This window comes from Echinops telfairi, unplaced genomic scaffold, assembly GCF_000313985.2.
Source record: "Echinops telfairi isolate 266 unplaced genomic scaffold, ASM31398v2 ScPeMD7_7468;HRSCAF=8506_0, whole genome shotgun sequence".
NCBI lineage: Eukaryota > Metazoa > Chordata > Mammalia > Afrosoricida > Tenrecidae > Echinops > Echinops telfairi.
Window position 1 is genome coordinate 63,272,951 of NW_022111369.1, and position 15,725 is coordinate 63,288,675.

Below are 15,725 nucleotides of genomic sequence, written 5' to 3' on the forward strand. Positions count from 1 at the left end.
GGGGGGGGGTCACCACCACACGAGGAACCGTGTGACAGGAGGTTGAGAACCAGCGCTCTGAGAGCTTTCATTCTCTCCTTCGCGGGTGGGCCATCTCCCCGAAGCCCTGTGATGTTAGCAGGACCATTTGCTATATCTTTGCTCAAGGGGATGGAACACTTGAGCCCGCAGGCCAGATCTGCCCCGTGGCCTGTCTTTGCAAACAAGGCTGTAATCACGCACCAGCCACGGCTGCTTTTGTGCCACAAAGCCACAGCCTGCGAGTCGTGGCACAGATTGTGCGGCCTGAGAAGCCCCAAGAGACATTTACTGTCTAACCTTTCAAAGAGAGGAGTTAGCCAACCTCCGGTCTCGGCCACCCTCTGGCTTGACTGGCGTGTTGGTTTATGTTTTGTTTTCTCGTTTGTACGGGGTTCCTTTCTCTCCCCCTTTCATGTTGAAGCTAACGCGCGTGGGCTGGTCTTGCCTCAGGAACCGCTGCCCCAGAAAGCAAGGTGCTGCTAAGGTTTCGGAGGAAGTCAGGGGCGCTACACCGGGCCACTGACAGCCACTCTCGGACACAAGTAAAATCTCGCTCTGGTGTGTACAGGGCAACCACCGAACGACAGGGGGACTCCACATTTGCTCCGCAAACTCTGCGAGTTGCTTAGCACGAGTCTATCCGGCTGCTTGGTAGAGTGGAAGAGCAGAAGGCCCTCCAAAAGATGGCTTGACACGTGGCTGCACCTGTGGGCTCACATGTAAGGATGGCGCAGGGCTGGGCAGTGTTTGTCCTCCTGTGCCTGGGCTGCGACGTGTCAGAACTGACCTGATGGCGCCTGGCAACACCACAGTCACCGGGCTAAGATCTGGGGGGACATACTCAAGTCCACGCCGGTCCTCACGGAGTGCAACGTCTGCGAGAAGACCCAGTGCTTCCGTATTTCTTAAACGGGACAAGAGAAACCCGTGGCGCCTGAGTTGGCGTCCTAGCGAGGGGTTTGGCTGACGGAGGCTCAGGAGAGAGGGCGACTCGCCCCCCCGGAAGGAAAGCCACTCAGTGACTTGTACTCCCTTGGAGTCCCCATTCCCGGAAGTCATCAGAGAGCATGATGGCTGCCTCAGCCCCAAAGCCACGAAGCACACTGCAGCGAGCTAACCCTGGTCCTGCATGTTACTTCCCGACCCCCTTCCCAGCACACTTCCGTTCTGCTTTACGTCTGTGGTATATGGCTACACTAACACTTAAAGCTAGCTTCTTCGTCCTCAATGGCTTTACGATTCCTTTTGGGAACCTCGCCTCTTTATGATGTACTTTAGAATCTTGGGGCAGCCCCAGTGGCATCGTGGTTACTTGCTGGGCTGGTAACGGCAAGGTCAGCAATTCGAAACCACCAGCAGGAGAAAGTCAGGCCTTTGTACTCCCTCCAAGAGTTACAGTCTGGGAAACTCACAGGGGCAGTTCGACGCTGCCTGTAGGGTGGCTATGAGTGGGCATCGGCTCGTCAATGGCAGTGAGAGTCTGAAGGCTCTTACTTGGCCCTAACCTTTAAATGTCCCAATTTTTAAAACTGTAAATCCAGGTGACTTAGGAAATAATCTAAAAATTGCCCTTCTACAGAAGCCATAAGAAGCCCTGGTGACGTAGGTGGTGGTTACGCATTGGGCTGTGATTCACATGTTCGGCAGTTCGAAACCACCAGTGGCTCCGCAGGAAATAGACTGGGCTTCTAGTCCTGTAAGTTACAGTCTCAGAACCCACAGGGGATCCATCTGAGTGCAGCTGTGGCAGTGAGGTTGGGTTTTGGAAGGAAAGGGTTACAGGAAAGTTTGAAAAACAAGTCCAGAGGAACGGCTGAAGTTCTCCTGCTGCTTATCTGAATCCCACAATTCTCTGGCAGCGGATGCTGGGAAGAGCCGCCACCCATTTGCCAGCGTGTTGTCCTGCAGCGCTTTGCGCTGACGCTGGCAAGTAAGCCAGGGTATTGCAAACACCAGCAGGGCTACCCTCGGTGGGCAGGTTTCAGCAGAGCAAAAACTGGTGATCGGTGAAAACTAACCAGGGAAACGTCCCTCTGAGAGGAGGCGAGCCAGGGTTCTGGGAGAAACGTGGCTGTGCGAGAAGCCCTTGGGCTGAAAGGCATTCAAACTACACAGCGGCCCACAACAGGCTCCAACGTACACAGTGCTTGTGAAGATGACGCAGGGTCAAGCACTGTTTGGTTCTGCTGTGCACGGGGTCACCGCGCGCGCGTGCGTGCGTGCGTGCGTGCGTGCGTGCGTGCGTGTGTGTGTGTGTGTGTGTGTCTCCCAGGACTCCAGAGCCACTGCATTTCAAGAACACCCGGAATGGACAGAGAAAGAAGCAGTCCTTCTGAAGGGTCACGCAGCCGGAGAGTGTACCACAAAGCGGTGGACTCAGGCCCACTGAAAGCCCGAGATCAAATTCCAAGAATATTTTCTGGGATGGACTACTCCAAGGACAAACACTAATGAAATTGGTTTCATCTCCCTTCAAGACAAAACTCCAATAAAGAGTTACGGGTTTTCTTTTGTGTTTACTTTGTAACAAAAACAGTAGCCACTATTTATTGGGCTCTGTGTAAATCTGGTTGGCATTTCGTGGAATCCTGAAAACAATACATCAAAGGAGAAAATGATTCCATGACAGATGAGGTGAACTGGTCGTAAGAGATTAAGCAGCCTGAGAAAGGACACACACTACCAGTCCTGGGTGGGGCTCAGCTCAAGGCTGACCAGAGCCAGATGGGCTCCTTTCACAGTATTTCACTACCTCTCTCCCACAACAGCTGTGGGTCTTCCCAGGACCCCTCCCTCGTTAGGAGAATTCTCACAAGATTCAGAGCTGGCATGAATATGATAACCCAAAATGACCTTCGCCTACGTCCACCAAAAATTACAGCCTCACTCCATTCTAATAAAAATGTGCACGTGCATATTTAAAATATGTTAGCATACCAAAATATACATATACATAGAAAGCGGCTGAAAAAAATTAACTCGACTTTATGCTCTTCTTTCTGCTAAATATTTTATGAATTTATTTGAGCAGCTATCCACCCCCTGAAACAGAAAATTTGCATCCTATAAACATTTTGACTTTCCGAAATGTTTTAATACCTACAGACTGGGGGAGGGGGGGATTTTTGCAATGACGCGTCTGGCAAGCGATGAATCTCTAAAATGTATAGAGAAGTCCAACACCTCAACAAAGAACACAAATAACCCAATTTAAAAAGTCGTCAGAGAACATCAGCAAAGGAGACAAGAGGTCAACAAACATCTGGCGAAATAGAGAGATGTCCATCAAAACCACAATCAGTGATGTTCTCATCCCAGCACCAACAGAAAAGGTCAAAACCCAGAAACCAGCAAGTGCTGGTGAGGGCATGGGGAGAATGGTACTCTCATACTCTGCTGGTGAGACTGTAAGAGAATAGTACGGCTCGGGCTGCCTTAACGCACTGGAAACAGAAAGATCCTGTGACCTGCAATCCTTCCAGGGGGTACAGATCCCAGAGACCTCAGAGCAGTGGCACAGATACATGCCCGCCCATGTTCATGGTATGACTCACAATCTCATAAAGAGACAGAAAGAACCTACGTACCCACGAACAGATGGAAGGAAAACAAAGTACAGTGCATACACACAGGGGAATATTATTCAATATTAAAGAACAGCAATGAGTTCATGACATCCTTATAGCCTGGATGAACTTTGAGGACATTATGCTGAGTGGAGTTGTTGTTGTTGTTGTTGTTGTTGTTGTTGTTGTTGTTGTTACCAGGTGCCACCGAGTTGGTTTTGACTCATAGGAAGCCTATGCACAAAAGAACACAACACTGCCCTGTCCTGTGCCATCCTGACAATGTCCCTGTGCTTCAGCCCACTGTTGGGGCAACTGTGTCGCATCTTCTCAAGGGGCTTCTCGCTGCCCCTCTACTTTTCCAATGATCGAGTCTCTCCTGATAAGATGTGGAAAATACAAGTAAAATTAGTCAATCACAAACTCACAAATATTGTCTGAACCCATTATTATAAAATGCCAAGGGAATGCTTCTCCACACAGAAGGAGACACTTTGATAGTTACGGGGGGGAGGATGGGAGAGTAGACGTGTGTGCATAACAACTTGGGTGAAGGAAATGGCAATCTACAGTAGGGGGGAGGTCAGTACAGGTGGTTTAAGCAAAGACAGACATTGGGAGGCACACCGCTTTAAAAGTATGAGGACTACTCCACACACAACAGCAACAATCTACATGTAGATACACAGATAGGCATGCAGGATGAACAGGTGTGAGAAAGAGAATCAGATGATACTCGTGAGTGCATGCGTGTGTGTGTGTGTGTGTGTGTGTGTGTGTGTGTGTGTGGCAAAGAATATTTCCATATAACATGGAACGCAGGCACAGGAGAGGGAACAGAGACAGCAAAGGGGTAGGGGAAGGAGGGGCACCAATCCCAATGAAGGGCACATACACCCCACCAGGCAGGAGGAAGAACAATACAAGCCAGAGGGGAAGGGAGACAGTGGTCGGTTTGAGATTTGAAAATAATTAACAATCTACAATCTATTAGGGGGCCACGAGGGTTGGGGGGGGGGTGGACAAAAAGAGGAGCTGACCCCAAGGGCTCAATGGAAAGTAAATGTCTAGAAAAGAACGATGGAATATCTGTACGAATATGTCAGATACAATTGATGTATCGTTTGGAACAAGAGTTGTAAGAGCCCCCAATAAAATGATTTATATAAAAAAAGAAAAGAATATTTCCATATATGTTTATATGTGCTGCAAATGGATTGTCTACAGTAGGGCAAAGTTATCAAAACTTGTTTAGTTTTAAAAGCACCCCACTCCCCCCCCAAAAAAAAAAAACACACAAAACTACAACTTGAGGGAAGGAGTTCCTAGGTTTGGGGTTTTAGGGTCATAGACTAGAGGGGCATCTAGGTCAACTGGCATAATCCACAGGGGATGTTCGACATCCTGCTTGGGTGACTAGCAAGAAGGGTAGCAAAGCTTATGGACAGACATCTAAGGTACAAACAGTGGTCCCTCCCTGTCTGGAGCAAAGAGGAGCGAAGAAGGTCAAAGACATAAGAAGGCAATTAGTCCACAGCAATCTCAGTCTCTACTACCCTAAGGGCAGAAGAACCAGATGGTGCCTGGCTTCCACTGCCGACAGCTCAACCGCTAGGGCTGGAAAGTCCTAGATTAAGGTGACCAGATTTAAAGCGGGACACCATTGACCAGGGCATGGGGGTGGGGGTGGGGGGTGGGGTGGAGGGGTGGTTCTTGATTAAAATTTGGTCTATATGGACCAAATAGCCCATTCCCTAGTTTGTCGTGCATTCTTTCCAAAAATCTAGCAAGACTTTTTAAAACACCCAAAAGCGGGACCTCTGGTCACCTTATCCTAGATACAACGAGAAAACACTGCGACAAAATTCACAATCACAGAAAAGACCAGGTTTGGTGGTCTGATAGACAATTCGAAGATGTAATATCATGAGTTTTCTCCTAACACTTACTGAATATCATCTTAAATTCTAACGGGCACTTCATTTAACTTTGTGGTCTGACATGAAACAAAAGTATTGTGACACAAGATAATCATCATATTCAAAGCTGTGAGGTGTTTGGTTAATATCTCACTCCAAACAGTCAAGGGACCTTGATGGCACTGAGGCTTCAGCACTGGGCTGCTAGCCACAAGGTTGGGGATTCAAACCCACCAGACACCCTGTGGGAGAAAGCTGAAGCTGTCTGCTGCTGTGACAATGTACAGTCTAGGGAGCACCTGCACTTTGCTGTGGACAGTAGCTATGAATCAGAACTGACGCAACGTTGGTGGAAAGAAGACACCAAACAGCCACTGTCTTTAGACCCAGAGAATGGGACACACATTTTTAAACAATATTGAAATGGGATTTATAGTGATCAATCCAAACCAAAAACTCATCACCATGGAGTCCAGTCCAACTCTATGGGGCAGGGTAGAACTGCCCTGTGGCTTGTCCCAGCCTGTCCCTCTCTACGGGAGTAGCAAGTCTCACCTTTGTCCCTTGGGGGAACTGGTGGAGTTAAACTGCTGGCCTTGTAGTTAGTTAGCAACCCAATGCGCAGCCCAGGATGCGACCAGGGCTCCTACAGTGATAGATAAAACTCAGGATATTATCTCTTGTCAGCAGGTTCTACAGGCTGCAATAAAAACCTTAAAATAAGTGTAACACTTAATCATTAAAGTATTTTCCAAAGGTCATCAAAAACTAAGAAAAAATACTTGAACTACCAATTTACTCAACATCTGTTACTATTTCAACGACACTCACTAGAATTCATACTCAGAAAAGCCATTTCAGTTTCCTAAGACTCGGAAAAGTCTTGGAAATAACACATTTTCACATTACCTAGTTGCTGGCGTTGGCATCTGCCACAAGTGGGATGAGAGACACTGAGTCCATCCTGCTGGCCTAGCATCTCCTCAGAAGGGAGCAAACGAAGACATCTCATCTTCAGTAAGCGTGGGGAAGCAGTGTCCTGAATGCCATCGCCAGGATCCAAAGCCACGTCTCCAGAGCGAATGGGAGGGACAACTCGCTTGAAAAAGCCCATGTCCCCGATCTTCGACATGACTAGGCCTCCTAGCACACACAAAGTGCCCGTGCCGCCCTCCTGCAGGAGCCCCTGAGCTACGTTCTGTGGCAGAGAGCAAAGAAACGGCATTGGCAGTTAGGCGGTGCCCAACACCCGAAGGTCAACTGCCAGCTGTTTCAAAGCTGATTTTTAGGGCATTTACTGTTCAAGCTGATAACGATGCAAACAGCTTTTAGACCAAGAAACTACACGGGCGTATTTACATAGACACGTTCATGTGCGAAGGGTGTTCACGGCAATAGAGAGGCCATAAAATGTTTAACGTCCATTCCGTTTCACATCTAGACTTTGCAAACCAGACGGTGGTAAAAACAAAGTTACTTTGGTCTGCGGGGGGTGTCTTGCTTTTCCATAAACTCCCAGCTTATGTGAGACACCATGACCTTGTATGGAGAGGGCAATTCTGAGCATTTTGAAAATTCCAGTGAATCTCAGGATCAGCATCTATTTTCTTTTTAATCATTTTATTGGGGGCTCTTACAGCTCGTATCGTAATCCATACATACATCCATTATGGCAAGCACATTTGTACATTTGTTGCTGTCATCATTCTCAAAATAGTTTCTTTCTCCTTGAGCCCTTAATATCAGCTCCTCATTTCCACACGCCCCCCATTCTGTTTTCTAAGACATGAAAATGAGTCATTTAGCACTCTCTTATACTGCATTCTGAACATTCCAATGTACTTTTAAAGGGGGTGGGGGAAGAAAAGCTCCTTAATTACCATCTCATAATTATCAATAGTAGCAGCAGAAACCCTTGCATGAATAACCGCCCCCAAAATTGATGATTTAAAACCTATAAATCTAAGAATAGAAAGGTGAAGAATTTAAAGTACAAATATTTAATTCAATGAATTCAGTAATCAACATTACGTAGGCTATTTCCAAAGTAGTAGCTGTGCACTCTGCTAAATATTTATAAACAGAAACAAAGCAGCACTGAAAAAGTAGCCAAATGACTGTCTTAAAGAAGTCCAAAACATTTCAAAATAGTCCAGTGACCGGGTACCTACATTAAGACTGCAAATTTTGAAAGTATTCATTCTTTCCTCGCTTGCTCTGCCTGCCCTCTGGTGGGGGTACTAACTCAAACAGGCAGGAAGGAAATAGTAAGGAATCTACTCTCTATGCAATCCTATCTTTTATTTGCAATCAAATGAATTTCAATGATCAAAAAGATGACATACGATTCAAAGTCATGAAACCCATGCACAATTTCACTCTTCCAATAGTCAATACAAAGCCAATGGGGGGAGTACCTTTCAGAAGACGAAGATGTAAGGAAAAATTGTTACTGTGGAAAAAAAGAGCAAGGCACCTGGTTCTGAATGACTGAGTTTTACTCCTTCTTCAACCATATTACTTACTAAGTCAATTATTCTTTATTATATTCTCATAAAAGGCATTACTTGAAGGTCTTCTACATGTTAACACATTATATATATATAACATTACAGGAAGTTCAGAGAAATTTTATATAGTTTAATAATAATGCAAATCCTGTCTCAGAGAATCCTACCGAGACAAACAGGGTTAAAGAGAGAGAGAAGATCGAAGATTTCAATGTATTGCCCTAAAAGAGAGAACTGTGCCTAGATAATGCTTCTAAGAAACAGATTCTTTCTATACTGTTGACTCTCACCGGACTGACCCTCCTGTCTGATGGGCCTGTCCCCTCCCCACCCCCACTGCCCAAACAGAACAATCAATAACTAACTGGTTAGACGTTATGTCTGAAATTCATCCCCACGTCTCCTGGCTGTTGTCCTGTTTTGTTTGTCTCTTGACAGATATGATCTCATTTCTTGACATCTTATATTTACGGTTTTCCTTGTGTCCCTTCTGGGTCTTCATTATCTATGGAGCCCAGAAACACTGGTTATCTAACACAGCCAGAGCTGCTTCTTGTTCGTTCCTATACACGCTACAGCCTCTCTTGGCTAAACCACACCTGACAAAAGAAATTATGTTCAACGGGGGGTGGGGGTGGGGGGATGGATGAGGGACTTGGGGTTAAAAGGGGGGGGCGGGGCAGAGAATTTGTCGGTGTTACAAGGGTTTTTCTCAGGTTTCCAGCATTCGGCAAACGTTTGCTGGCCAGCTTCTAATATGATACAATCTGAGCAAGAGGCAGGGGCAAGGACCACAGGTTCTGGCCCTCGTAAGTCAGTCCTTAGGAAAGCAACTGTCCCAACTACAATTCCCCCGCCTATAGGTTTGAGTCAAGGCTTTGTGGAGCCTGTGTTTCAGGTCAACTTCCTCTACGCTGTCTGCTTCCTTCCCCCTCTTTTTATAAGCGTCGATCCCTAATAAACATCCTGCAAGCTAAATTCCCTTTCAGCTTCCAGAAGCATCCGCTTCCAGAAAGAAGACCCACCCAGAGACAGACGGCAAGGGAGAAGCAATGGCATTCCAGCGCACAGCCATTACGAGCGGAGCCCAGGCAAAAAATACCATGCACTCTTGTTAGTGAGTTGATATCTGGGGCCTCTGATGTTTCTGAGCTCCCTGCTCCGTCATCACCATCCTGAGCACCAGCTTCACAGCTACAAGATCCAGACAATGTGACAGAAGCTGCCTGCCACCACCGCTCATTGAAAAAAAATCTTTATGTCTCAGTTACTGTTTCCCCGTTGGGAGAATGTGCTGTCATCTCACCGTATCCCCCACGCCAGGCCTTTCTTAGTGGTACCCCGGCTCATCTAATCTTGGCTGTGCGCCTCTTGAACAGTTGGGAGACTTGAGCATTTAGGTGTTAATCATCCAAGGTTCAAATCAATGGCTTCAGCTCTGGAGGGAGACAAAAGGCACCAGAATATGTTAGTTCTGTTTTTAATAACGACATTTATGTATTACCCATATCTAGTTTCGCATGAGCACTGTTGTTGTTTGTTGTTGGGGGTGGGGGGACAGTGCCTTCAAAAAGTTTGTGGAAAATACAATTCCGAGAAGGGAATTCTTCCATGAACTTGTGGCAACCCCCTCATAGACCAATCCCACCTGCTGCTGCAGTTATTCTATTTTAATAACAGAGCCTTTCATTTCCTTTAGCTTTTTATTATGGACAACTTCAAAGACATATCAAATGATTGAGAAAACCACAGTAGACCTCCTTGATGCCAGCACTGGCAAACAATTCACGGCAGAGCACACTTCATTTATGCTTCGCACCCTCGCACCTTATGCTTAAATAAATCCCAGCTATCACATCATTGCATCCAGAGACATTTTGATATGTATCTAAGACAAGAATTCTCCTTTAAGCATAAGCCACTACCATTATAAAACTGCAATAAATTAATAATAATTTCCTTATAACATCAACAACCAACCAGTGCTCCAAACCTCCCAAATGTCTCATAAAATGTGTTTTAATAATCTGTTCTCATTTGGACCAAAATTACCAACAAAATCTACAAATGCAATCATCACTGATGTCTCTTAAATTACCTTTAATTCCCAGAGTGCTCCCTCCCTTTATGTTCTGTTACAGTGTTAAGAAATGATCTCCCCATCCACTGCTCGAACTGGCCTTGGCTAACTGGAGTACACATGTAAGGCACTTAGGTTTTACTTCCTAAAAACTCATCTGTAAAACAGCGCAAAGACAACCGCTAGACCAAGGTCTATCCCTCCTGAAAATGATGTTTGAAATTCAGTTTCCCAATTGCTCTTACAGTCATTTTGAAGAACTCGTGGCGAGTGAGTGACACAGCGTGGGTCACGAGAAGTGAAATCAGAGTCCTCGGGGGCATGGTTAAGCCCCCAGCCGCTAACCAAACGGCGGGGTTCGAACTTCTAGAGAAGACCCAGCCATCTGCTCCCGTAACAACTACGGCCTAGGGAACCCTGGGTGGACTTCCACGATATCGGGCAGCATTGCTGTAAGTCGGGACAGACTAGCCAGCACATAATACAACACAAGTAAACCTCAGGCACTCTCGTAGCGCAAGAGCGAAGAGTTAGAAGATTACAAATGGTCCAGAATAGCAACCCACCATCCGTGGCAAGGAAAACGTGGCAATGTGCTCCTGTAAAGATCATTCATAAATGAAAGCAAAACTTGTGGTCTGAGTGAGTCAACAGGTTGGAGCTGATCAGCCCTACAGGCTATAATTTCTACCCAAACAGACTTTCTCCGGAGGAGTTGGGTGGTGAGGTCCAACTGTTGACCTTTGGGTCAGGAGCCAGGTGCTTCACCAATGCACACCCAGAGCTCCTTCCAGAAAAGCCTGCTGCCTAGAGAACCCAACCAGGCAGCCTTGCTCTGTCACGCAGGGTCAGTATGAGTCTCAACCGGGTGGACTTAATGGCACACAACAGCCAGCAATACAACCAGGGTGTGGTCCTATTACTAAACAGAAGGACCCATCTAATCATGCACCTGCTGTGTTTTATGACCACTAAGCCTCCTGGTAGAGCTACCTGGACAACCAGCTGCAAGAGTTCTAAGCTTGGGCCCATTCCAAAGACAGGTGATCCAGAAAATACTAAGTAATAGCATTAACTTCATATACACAGTACAAGATATAGATAGAGATAGATAGAGAGAGATGGAGATAGATATATAGATAGAGATAGAGATAAAGATAGATAGAGATAGAGAGAGAGATATAGATGTAGATTAAATTGCAGCAGCACGTCCACAGGAAACTGCCAGGAATTCTAATGGAATTCAGAAAGGTACACGAAACAAGATGGATCATGACTCAAAGCAAAGAGTAGCAGAAAGGGGGTTACCTCTGTTTTGTGGACTACACAAAGGAAATAAGAGATTGTGTGGATCATAACAAGTAATAGTTAAGACCATGAAGAATGGGAATTCCAGAACACTCAACTGTGCTTGTGCAGGAACCTATACGTAGATAGAACAAGAAACAGTGCGTGATTTAAAATCAGCAAAGGTATGCATGAGGATTGTAGCTTTTCACGGAACTTATTCAATCTGTACACAAAGAAAATAAACCACGCAGCTGGGCTATATGAAGAAGAACTTGGCACCCGGACTGAAGGAAGGTGTTTAAACAATCTGCAGTATACTGTACAGATGATACAGCCTGGTCTGCAAGCAGGGCTGAGAAGAGGAGCTGAGCACAAAAGAACAGTATCCACAGTGTTTTCATGCTGACTTGTAACTTGTCACATTCCCTTATAAGTCACGTAAGATTGTCTGTGAGTTTTGTGTGGCCACTTAACGGACTCCAGCAAAAAAGCAGAATGCTGTGGAAGGGACCGTGGGTATCAGAGTAAGGAAGGGGGAAGCATGTCTAACCTTGGCCTTGTGGGAATTGACCTAGGGCTGGTGTAGAGTGGGATTTTTCTCCTCCTTAGTAAATGTGGGAGGGCAGAGGTGGCACTCATTCCGTTTCTCACCAACCTATCCGAAAGGGCTAAAATACTCTGTGAAACATGATTTGGGACTTATTAAACCTTGTAAATTAAAATCCTTCAACCAAATGAGAAAACTATAATCATATCCCAGTTTCTGTCAAGTATAACCAACTAAAGTCAAATCTTCAAAGCCAAAATGAAGTTACATGCACTTGTTCACAATCAGTATCATTCACACTTAGCAGAATATTTGCTTCAAGTATTTCTAAATCTGATCATAGTTAGCAATGGCATATCTACAATTCTATCATAATTCCTGACACTGACACTCTATTTTACTTAGGTTCACAGTAGTGCTACCCTCTCAAACCAAATAAAGCTTATGTGAAAAATAACATATCAAATCTTGTAGACCGTGGGTAATGAAGACATGCATTAGCCTATAATGAATGAAATTTTAGCTATGCATTTTTCACATTTCCTACTTGGATGAGTGAAAGGCCAATTACGAAAAGGTTGCTTCACAAAGTAATGGAGTCACAGCGCTCCATTGTACCACCATCAAATCCATTCTGACTCAATAGCAACCCTATAGAACAGGGTAGAGCTGCCCCTTTATCCATTACCAGAATAGAGAGCCTCATCTTCCTCCCCTGGAGCGGCTGGTGGTTTGGAACTGCTGACCTTGTGGTTAGCAGCCCAAGGCACAACCACGACATCACCAGGGCTCCCAGTCATTGCACAGGTTATTAAAAATGATACAGAAAAGGTTGCCCACTGGGTTAAAGAAAAAATGAGGGTAACTTACTTCAAGGATCCTGACTTCAGACTCTGAATGTTACATCAGAATGTATCCTACACTTTTACTTAAACAATAGAATGCCCATTGACCTAGAAATTCATCGTATTTCAATGAAAGAGGAAAAAAACCACAGTCAGATAAGGAATCCACAGGGGATCCAAATCTTGTCCTTATATTCAAATTGTTCTGGGAATCTTGCAATCACCTCTCAAGATCAAAATGATACAAAGGCTATGCATATTTTACTTGTTGCTGCTGCTGCTAGGAATACATGCAGTTTCTCCGCATGCGAGTGTCTACATGTACAACCCAACGGTTTCTGCCTGTGCACGTCAGGGACGTTGATGATGGCCTTGGAGTTGTGCAGCCACTCTCCTCCTGATTCTCCTGAGCTGTGCCTCCCTGATTAACCTGAACTCACTCCCCTCCCCCAGCTCCCCATCTCATATTCTGAGCTACTCATTGTCATTTCCAATCAATCAAATCATTATTCAAATGTATGCACCAACCACAAAAGCTAGTGAATAAGAAAGTATAGAATTCTACCATGGACCTCTGCTGGAAATTGATCACACATACAATCAAGGTGCACTGATAATTATTCAAAATTGGATTCAAAGGCTGGAAACAGAGGAAAGAATAGTCGTTGTAAAATAGAAACTTCATGATAGAAACGAAGTTGGAGATTGCAAGATAGAATTTTGCAAAACCAATGATTTGTTCATAGTAAATGCCTTTTTAAAACAACACAAAAGGTGAAAATACATATGGAATTCTCCAGAATACACAGAAATCAAATTGACTACCTCTAGGGGAAGACATGATGGAGAAGTTCAATATTAGCAGCTAAAAGCAGGGCAGGGACTGGCTGTGGAACAGACCACTAAAGCATATCCATATGAATTTCTAGACGATCTCATGAACAGATTTGATGCACTGGACATTATTGACAGAGGACCTGTAAGCGGGCATCCTAGAGAAAGCAGATCATTAAGAAGAAAGAAAAGATCAAAGTGGATGTCAGAAAAGATTCTGAAACTTGCTCTTAATTGTAAAGTAGCAAAGGCAAATGGAAGAAAAGATGAAGTGAAAGAGCTGAATCGAAAATTTCAAAGGGCAGCTAGAGAAGGCAAATGTTATCATGAAATCTGCAAAGATCTAGAATTAGAAAATCAAAAGGGAAGAACACAACATGCTCAGCACCTTAAACTGAAAGAACTCAAGAAAAAGTCAAGCCTCGAGTTGCAAACCTGAAAGATTCTACGGGCAGACTATTGAATGACGCAGGAAGCATCAGGGAAGATGGAAAGAATGCACAGAGTCAGAGCTAATCAACAGTCCACCATTTCAGGAGGTAGCATAATGTGCAAGTCAATGATGCGAAGAAATTTCAAGCTGCACTGAATGCGTTAGGCAAAAACAAGGGTCAAGGAATGGATGGAATACCAACTGAAATGTCTCAACAAGCTGATGAAGCCCTGTAAGTACTCATTCATCTATGCCAGGAAAATTGGAAGACAACTATTTGGCCAACTGACTGGAAGACATCCATATTTGTGCCCAATGCAAAGAAAGGTGACCCAACACAATGTTCAAACTATAGAATGGTATCATAGATATCACCTACAAGTAAATTTTTGCTAAAAACCATCCAAAAATTGTTTGTAACAACACATTACAGAGGCTCAGGCCAAATGCAGGAGAGTATTTGGAACAAGGAATATCATTGTTGATGTCAGATGGATCTTGGTTCAAAGCAGAGAATACCAGAAAGGTATTTACTCGTGTTTTATTGACAATGTCAAGGCCTTTGACTGTGTGGACCATAATAAACTGTGGACAGCCTTGAGAACAATGTGAATTCCAGAACAGTTCATTGCGTTCATGAGGAACTTGTACATGGATCGAGAAGCAGTTGTGTGAACAGCACAAGAGAATATTCCATGGTTTAAAATCAGGAAAGGTGTGTGACAGAGTTGAATCATCTCACCACACTTATTCAGTCTGTATGCTGAGCAAATCATCAGATACTGGATTACAAGAAGAATGTGGTGCCAGGATTGGAGGAAAGCTTATTAATAACCTTCAGTATACAGAAGACACAACTTTATTTGCTATAAGTGAGGAGAACTTGAATACTTGCTGATGAAGATCAAGGATTCCAGCCTTCGGTACAGATTACAACTCAATTCAGAGAAGACCAAAATCTTCATAATTGGGCCAATATGTACCATCATGATAAATGGAGAAAAGGTTGAAGTTGTCAAGGATTTTGTCTTGTTTGGATCCACAATCAAAGCTCATGGAAACAGTCAAGAGATCAAAAGGTGAGCTCTCTTCAGCGTACTGAAAAGTAATGCACCTGACCCAAGCCATGATAGTCTCCCTTACTTCATATGCACATGAAAGCCGGACAATGACTAAGGAAGACTGGAGAAGATTGGTGCATTTGAATTGCAGCGCTGGAGAAGAATACTAGCTGCTAAAAGAATAAAAACCTATCTTGGAAGAAGTATAGCCAGAGTGCCCCTCAGAGGTCAGACGGGAAAGACTTCCTCTTACTTACTTGGGACATGTTGTCAGGAGAGACCAGTCCCTGGAGAAGGACATCATGCTTGCTAAAGTGGAGGGGCATCGATAAAGAGGAAGGCCCTCAACAAGACAGACTGACACAGGGGCTGCTACAATGGGCTCAGGCACCGGACAACCGTGAGGATGGTGCAGGACCGTGCACTGTTTTATTGGGTTGTGCATGGGGTTGCTGTGCGTCTTCACTGACTTGATGGCACCTAACAACACTGTCAACTTCGGGTGTCACATAGTTAGATCTCAAAAGAGCACAGAGTTCAAGGCAGTCATTCTTTACCAGTTCCACTGAACTGGTGTGTGCTTATAATGAAGCTGAGAGCTTCATTCATTCATTCATTC

At 44.8% G+C, this 15,725-nt stretch overlaps 1 protein-coding gene across 6 annotated transcripts in view; it reads right to left on the reverse strand.

The window, feature by feature from the left end:
- Positions 1 to 15,725, reverse strand: part of FRYL (FRY like transcription coactivator) — a 221,605-nt gene that overhangs the window by 177,640 nt on the left and 28,240 nt on the right. For all 6 annotated transcript variants that reach the window (XM_045284305.1, XM_045284304.1, XM_045284303.1 and 3 more), the window contains one exon: positions 9,323 to 9,454. The gene's annotated coding sequence lies outside the window, so the exon portion shown is untranslated. The remainder of the gene's footprint in view (positions 1 to 9,322; positions 9,455 to 15,725) is intronic.